This window comes from Lepidochelys kempii, chromosome 2, assembly GCF_965140285.1.
Source record: "Lepidochelys kempii isolate rLepKem1 chromosome 2, rLepKem1.hap1, whole genome shotgun sequence".
Lineage (NCBI taxonomy): Eukaryota > Metazoa > Chordata > Testudines > Cheloniidae > Lepidochelys > Lepidochelys kempii.
The window spans coordinates 65,308,464-65,315,858 of record NC_136381.1 but is presented as its reverse complement, the minus strand read 5'-3'; positions in this window follow the sequence as shown (position 1 = coordinate 65,315,858).

Here is a 7,395-nt window from a genome sequence, read left to right as displayed (position 1 = left end):
CTTCTGTAGAGGATATTAAATTATTACTCCATTTAGCTATAACCACATGCAATGGTAAATGTTTAAAATGAGATTGCTCCTTTTAAAGATATGATGCATGCACCCTGTAGTGGGGTGACTGCCCCACTCCATGAGGAAAAAGGCTAGAATACGCCAGAGAGGCTGCGCAGACCAGCAGCCAATCAGCAAGGGCCTGTGGAGAGCCAAGCAGGGCTGGGCTGGGCTAGGCCCTATATAAAGGCTGCCTAGCGGAGGAGAAAGTAGTCTCTTCCTGACTAGCAAGGGAGGAGGACTGGCTCCTGATGTAAGGAGGTAGCATCTTGGCCAGAGCAGTGCTGGGGGAGCAGAGGAGAGCTCCGGTCCAGTTACCTGCCAGGCTGCAGCCTTTGCTAGAAAGGGCCAAGAAGGTGCACGGGGCCAAAGGGGAAGTGGCCCAGGGAAGCTAGGCAGACAAGAGGGGTGCGAAGGAGGGCAGAGAGAAGCTGCTGCTAGAGGGTCCCTGAAGAGGACACCGCTGAGTGGAGAGCAATGTGGGTCCCAAACCAGCAGAGCAGACGACGGGTGGGACACCACGCGCAGAGGGTGCTCTGCAGCTGACGAGCTAATTCCCAGAGCAGCGAGCAGGAGGTGCCATTGATGATGAGTCTTGACCCTGTCACACACCCCAACCATTCTAGAATAGTGAGAATTAGTAGGCTCATGAATTGAGGAGGTATCAAGAAGGTTCACTTGGGTGACTATTCATTTCTGGCCACTCTATCTGGAAGATATAACAGAAAAGGAAAAGGGTTCTGGGGCAGCTGATGAAAATGATTAGAAGTACAGAAAGCTTCCACACAAGGACAGTGTGAAAAGAGTAAGATCTGTTGCTTCATAGTTAAGAAAAGTGCAGAGGAGACCTGGCCTGTAAAATTAATAAATGGTGCAGAGAATGTGTATAGGGCACCTGTTTACCCTTCTCAAAATACAAGAACAAGAGGATGTCCAATGAAATTGAGACATCAAATTAAAAACAAATAAAAGGAAATACTTTCTTACATGATGCATAATTAGCCAATGGAACTCAATGCCACAATATATCACCGAGCATGCATTTAGCAGGATTCAGAAAGGAATTGGGAAATTTGCATATGAATCCTGAGAACAAATGTAAGCCAACCTCTAACTGGTGGAGGATAGAGGGAAATTTCCTCGATAGGTCAGAAATGCCCATTATGACCTCTTTTGGCACCTTCTCTGAAATATTTGTAACTGGCCACTGGCCAAATACTGAACTAGATGGACCACTCACCTGATCTGTGTGGCAATTCTAGATTGGAAGTGTCTGCAGTGCAGGTAACTCTCATGATTTTATTAGGAGTCTTGCGATATTTGTTCAAAGCCCCAGCTCCTGTAAGCAAAGATTATGTGAGACTCCTAGCTTTCATTTAAAAGGCAGAGTTTCTAGCTTGAAAACATGATCTGAGTGAGTCCAAAAAGGCTCAAAACCCAGAAACAAACCAACAAGAACCCAAGATGTATACATTGTTTTAAAATCTCATGATACACCTTGATTTTTGAACTCTTAAGGTGGGCAGTACTCTGTAATCACTGCTCTCCATGCTCAATCCCTGGAACCTGGTTTTTGTGCTGGCTAACTATGGGGATGCCCAGAATTGTTTAGAGGACACAAGAAATACAATTTAACAACTTTTGTGATACTAACATGATATGTTTGTCATGTCACGCCTGATGAAGCATGACAATATGCGCCCTCCAGGAAGGAGTGTGCCGCTCACCTTGCCTTTCTATTCCTTCTCTGATGTGCAAACACCTTGGTGTGAAAACTATTATGCTTTGCTGTCCTGAAAAATATAGTGTCTTTCTAAGGGCTGTATAATGCCTTGCCAGAGGCTATCTCAACTCAAGGACTAAGGGCCTCTAGAGCATTAGTTCCTAATCTCTTAGCTACTGCCCATCACGTTTTAGACTGCAGCCTGGCTACCATTTCTCTGGCCTTGTGTCCTTTTGTGCCATTTCGTGCTGTGTCATAGACTCCAGTTTGCTTTTTACCTGTTCATTCCCTTTCTGAGGCCTAGCTATAAGATACAGGCACTGGTAGGTGTGACATGTGCAGAACCTCATTATGGTCTGTGGGAACAAACAGCTTCCTCTTGCTTGTATGTGTGGTTTTGAGATGAAGTCAGCTCTATGTCTTAGGGCTTCTTTGTCCCTCTCAGTAAAACTCCCAGATAGTTTTGTGTCTTGCATATCAGCTGGAGGTGCCTAGACCTTGACCAGTCCCGGCTCGTTAATTACAAGGCATGGCATAGAATAGTTATAACAACAGCCCCGTGGCTACAGTGGGAATTGACTTCTACCATGTGTTGCGTGTAAACTCTTCTAATTGTGACCCATGTTATGTGATTGACGCCAGAAAATGAAGCTTCGCAGCCTGGCTTTCAGTACTTATGGCTCCTTTGAAAATTAGGCCACAGTCCCTAACCAGCCCTTGTGTGCGTGTCAACCCTTTATCAGATAGAGTTGTCATATAGTAAACTATGATCTTAAACAAAAGGAGGCAGGGAAAAGGATTTAAGTAAGGGAGCAGGACTGTTCACAGAGCAGGCTGCTACCGACAGGCAGCCTCCGCAACAACTTGCATACTTGATTCAGGCTGCGGATTATTTCAACTCAGCACCGAGGCTGTTCTGGAAACTCCCTAAAGACCAAGGACATCTGAGTAGCCACTTTATTGCACACGATGGGGGAGGAAACTTTATAATGTGCAGGAGACAAAGGCTAACAAGACGAATATCACTCTCTCATTTCCATGCTGAATAAAAGAGCTGGTTGAGGAAAAATTGCCACAATAAATATAGGCCCCTCTCTAAGCTGCTTGGAAAAAACAATGACAATTTTTCATCAAAAGTTTTTAAAACATTTTGCAATTTTTTTAATGCAAGTTCACAGTTTTTCAACCAGAAAACTCTATAATGCACTTGAGCTATAACAATTTGGTTACACACAAACTTATCAGTCTATAAAACCCTATAACAGCTACCTATGGACCCATCAGCATATAATAATAATATTGCACCAAGTACATATTTATGCAAAATACTTGGTGTAACATTTTATAAAATCTCACACAGAACGATATTCCACTACGTACTTCTGTTTTTCCCCATCTAAGCCATGCCTACGTGTGTACATAATTGTAAATATTCCTACAAAACAAACATCTAAGCAATATATTTTTTAAAGAGTTGATAACCCATTGATCACTGGGGAAGAAGGAAAACCAGACTTCAAAACTGTCCTAGGAAGGTTTGGGTGGGATTGTCAAAAGCTCTCAGAGTTGGCCCAACTCTGCTCCCGCTGAAATCAAAGTGAGTTTTACCACTGAAGTCAATGGGAGCAGAATTAGGCCAGCACTGAGTGCTTTAGAACATTCCATTTGTAGTTTTGTCAAATTGACATGCAATTTTCAAAACCATTCTAATATACTATTACTAACAAAACCCCAATGAAAAACATCAGAAAAAACTATGACCAGCACAGGTACCGCAGCAAATCACCTAGCTCAATTAGGTTCCTACTTCCCCTGCCAGACTGAAATCCTTTCACCCGATTGATCTTATACCCTTAAGAGATTTCCCAGTGTGCTTCACTGCTAAAGGGATGGATGGACGGACAGATGCCTCTTTTCTTGATGAGCCTTCCAATAGGCACAGCCTCTGAAAAAGAAGAAAACTGCAATAGAAATAGAGCAACCAATGTTTCTGATAGACCAAAAAAAAAAAGAAACGTCAAAGTGGTTATTGCAGCCCTGCTCCCTATCTGCACAGCAAGGTAACTAGTCAACTCTGGCTACATTATAAGGAAAAATCCAATAAAGATTCCCCAAAGAGAGCCCAGCCCAACCCTAGCCCTGAGATAATTCCTTCCATTCAGGAAGTGAGAAAAATGTATAAAAATAATTTAAGTTCACCCTATCACAGGAGATATTCCCAGAAGAAATAATGTATTCTAATATAACCAAAATGAAGGTTTTGCCAAAAATTGTGACAGCTGATGATATGAGATCAGCTATATCAAGGTGAGACTAGGTGTCCCAACCGAGGGTGAGTGTGAGGGAGTATTTTTTAGTGTTGTGAGAAAAGTGAAAATCAACAGGACTGAAGCATTAGCTGGAGCAGGAATGGTCCCGAGTCCCACTCCCATTCATACTGGACACTGGTGTACAAGTAGGAGTAATCCATCAAATCTGTTAGATACATTTTGGTTTCTTACAACTCTGTGAGCCCCAATGTGACTCTAGTTGCTTTTGGAGAAAGCACATCAAGACCAAAACAGGGGTGGCACAATGTTGAATATGACAGCATAGGATGCAAAAGCTTCATCTGTTTCACTCTTCAGAGCTGATACAGTATTGTCACTGATAAACAGGGATATGTTGTACTGGACATCGAACACAGAGTAAATGTTAGACCACAAATTTCCCAAAGAGGATATCCGTGCAAATTATTTTATGTGATGAAATTAGATAATTCCAAATTGAACAGAATATTTGTGTTGATGACAACATTCCAGTCATACAGAGTTGTAGAAAGATACCTTACAGTAACTATTGTTCGTTTAGAAAATATAGCACTTATTAAGACAATTGTTTTGCCACCAGTTTGGTTATACCTATAAAAAGAGCCTGGGACATAATGTGTGGTGTTTTTTTTAATTCCTCAGATTATTAATAAATGCCTTCACAGGCCACACTATCCTATATGAACTCCAGAAGTCTACTGAACAAAACAGATGATCAGATTTCTACAGAACTAGACAAGAAAGAGGGGAATTGGCAGTGAAATTGGACGAGAAATTCCCTGTTCTATCCACTCAATGCTGTACAGGTACATTACAAATTTTGCTGATTATCTTTTAGGATTAAATATTCTAGAAGTGATTATTCCTAGAGCATTTAGGTGCATAAAGTTAAAGTTGGGTGAGCAAGTGTATACAGCTGCAGCTGATGGGGATGAGTATGATACCATCCATATAAAGATAATGCAGTAGCAAGAGATTAAAACATTACATTTAGCAAAGATAAAACAGAGTACGAAGTTGCTGAGATGATATATGTGGGTCAGGAAGTGATTCCGTAAAGAGTTAAAACTAATGAAGCAAAGGTTAGAGTCATAACTCAAATGCCAGCGCCTGTAGATTAAAAAAAAAGTTTACACAAAGTAATGGATATGGTTAGACATACACTAATATATTCCAGTAGAGGCTGATAACCATTGAACCTTTTGAGAAAGCTTCTGTGTAAAAAGATTACTTGGTTATGGGGCTACAGCAAGGTAAAGCAAATGGATATCCAAAGAAAATACTCAGCAACACATCTGCCCTATGTTTTCAGTGCCAGTAGTGATAGACTTGGGAGCAAGGTTTAAGCAATACAGTTGCCTCCTAGCATATGCATTGTAACTGGATTGGTAGTGACCACTAGAATTAAGCTTGGAATGCCACTTCCATTGTAAGTCCTTTTTTCAACCTACTCTCTCAAATTCAAATGTGTGTGCATAAATTTTCCTTGCGTGGTCTCTACTCATAAGCACTGTTCCCTCTAAGCTGTGCTCGTGCGCATGCACACACAGATCCTAAACTCCGCGCACATGGCAAAACAACACACACACAAGAATTTGCACAGAAGAATTTTTTTTGCGCACATGGCCTGTCAAAAATTAGAGGGAACATTGCTCATAAGTGATGATTTTTTTTTTTTGTAGCTGAGATAAAGTTTCAGAATCTGTTTATTTTTGAATTTTGCAGGTACATTATAAAACAAATACTTGGACCATCTGTTCCAATCACACATTTTATGCATGGATAATTCAACAATGGCTAAATTAGATTTTGTTCAAACTTGGCATGTTTTGTAGATCTCATTGCTATCTGAAGAACAATCCAATTTTCTTAAATTGTAATGGAAGTTTCTTTTTATGCATGTACAGTAGGATTTTTATCTTAGTCTGGTTTTTATCAGCTAGCATAGGGCTATATGTATACACAACTCTGGAAATGCAGAACTTTGTACAATCCCAGGAGAAGGAGGTAGCACCATCTGAGAATGTGGCTTCCAAGATTGGGGAATAAGACTGAGGGTACAGGCTGCCAGAGTTCTGTTTCCATTTCTGATACATACTGGTCTTAGCAGGTATCATTTAGTTCTACTTCCTAATGTTCATATGACAGAGGTAAATATCATTAGTCTAATTTTCAGGAAGGGTAACTGATACTTGGTGACTGGACATAGCCATTGTTGGGACCAGGATTAAAATGTAGGTCTCTCAAGCAGATGTATGGCTTGATTTTTCTCCCAGAGAGTTGAACTCCAGTGTGAGATTGCCTAAGAGAAGGAAGAATAGAGACATAGAGGAAAACGCAGGCATTGCAGAGCCCAAGCGGACCGGTAGATAGAACAGTGATACAGAGAAAGAGAATGAACCTTAACCTGTTGTCCAACAAGGTTGCAACATCCCCAGACAGAGTGTGTTTTCCAGGGAAGTTTTGTCTGGGAGATGATTTAAAAAAAAAAAAAAGCAGATATGGTATCTCCCTGGGGGTACTCCTCAGTGGTCCCAAGGCACCTGACTCAACTGCTGAAGATTGTGCCCCCGGTGTCCTGATCCTGCAGAGTTACACCATGCTCCCTGTTACCATAGAGGCAACTACGTAGTGCCCCTGGAGGAGGGGAGACTGAGAGCAGCACATGGAACAAACTGCCACTCAGGGGCTCTCATGTGTTCCCTGGAGGAAGTCAGAGTGCCTCATTTTGGGGTACGGTGCTGTTCCTTTAAATCTGAAATCCCCAGTTTCCCATGGGAAGAAGAGCTCTGTGCTGTCACTGTAGGCTACGGGGGTTCCCTCTCCCGCTGTGTGTCCTGTCAGTCTAGCTCCCAGGTTGGGACGACACAATGTTTGCTGTTGCTCTGGTAACAGGCAGCACTGTGGTGGCTGAGGGAAGCTGTGCAATGGGAATAGTGGCAGTAGGCCTGGCAGGAAGTGGAGATCCCTGCTCAGCGACACTCAGCAGAGGAGGTGGAGGAAAGTGAGGAAGGGCTATGTTTGATTAGTGAGCCACAGGAGTGGGGCTCTACAGGGAAGCTGATACAACCTCTGGCTCGACTAACTTTCTAGTCTGTTGCACCTTGTATTTATAGCTGTGACACTGAGTACCTTTCCCACATCTGAAGAAGAGCGCAGTGTAGCTTGAAAGCTTGCCTCTCTTGCCAACAGAAGTTGGTCCAGTAAAAGATATCACCTCACCCTCCTTGTCTCTCTAATATCCTAGGACTGATATGGCTAGAACAACACTGGATATAACTTTCCTGTGACATTTCTACTGGGTGCAAGGGG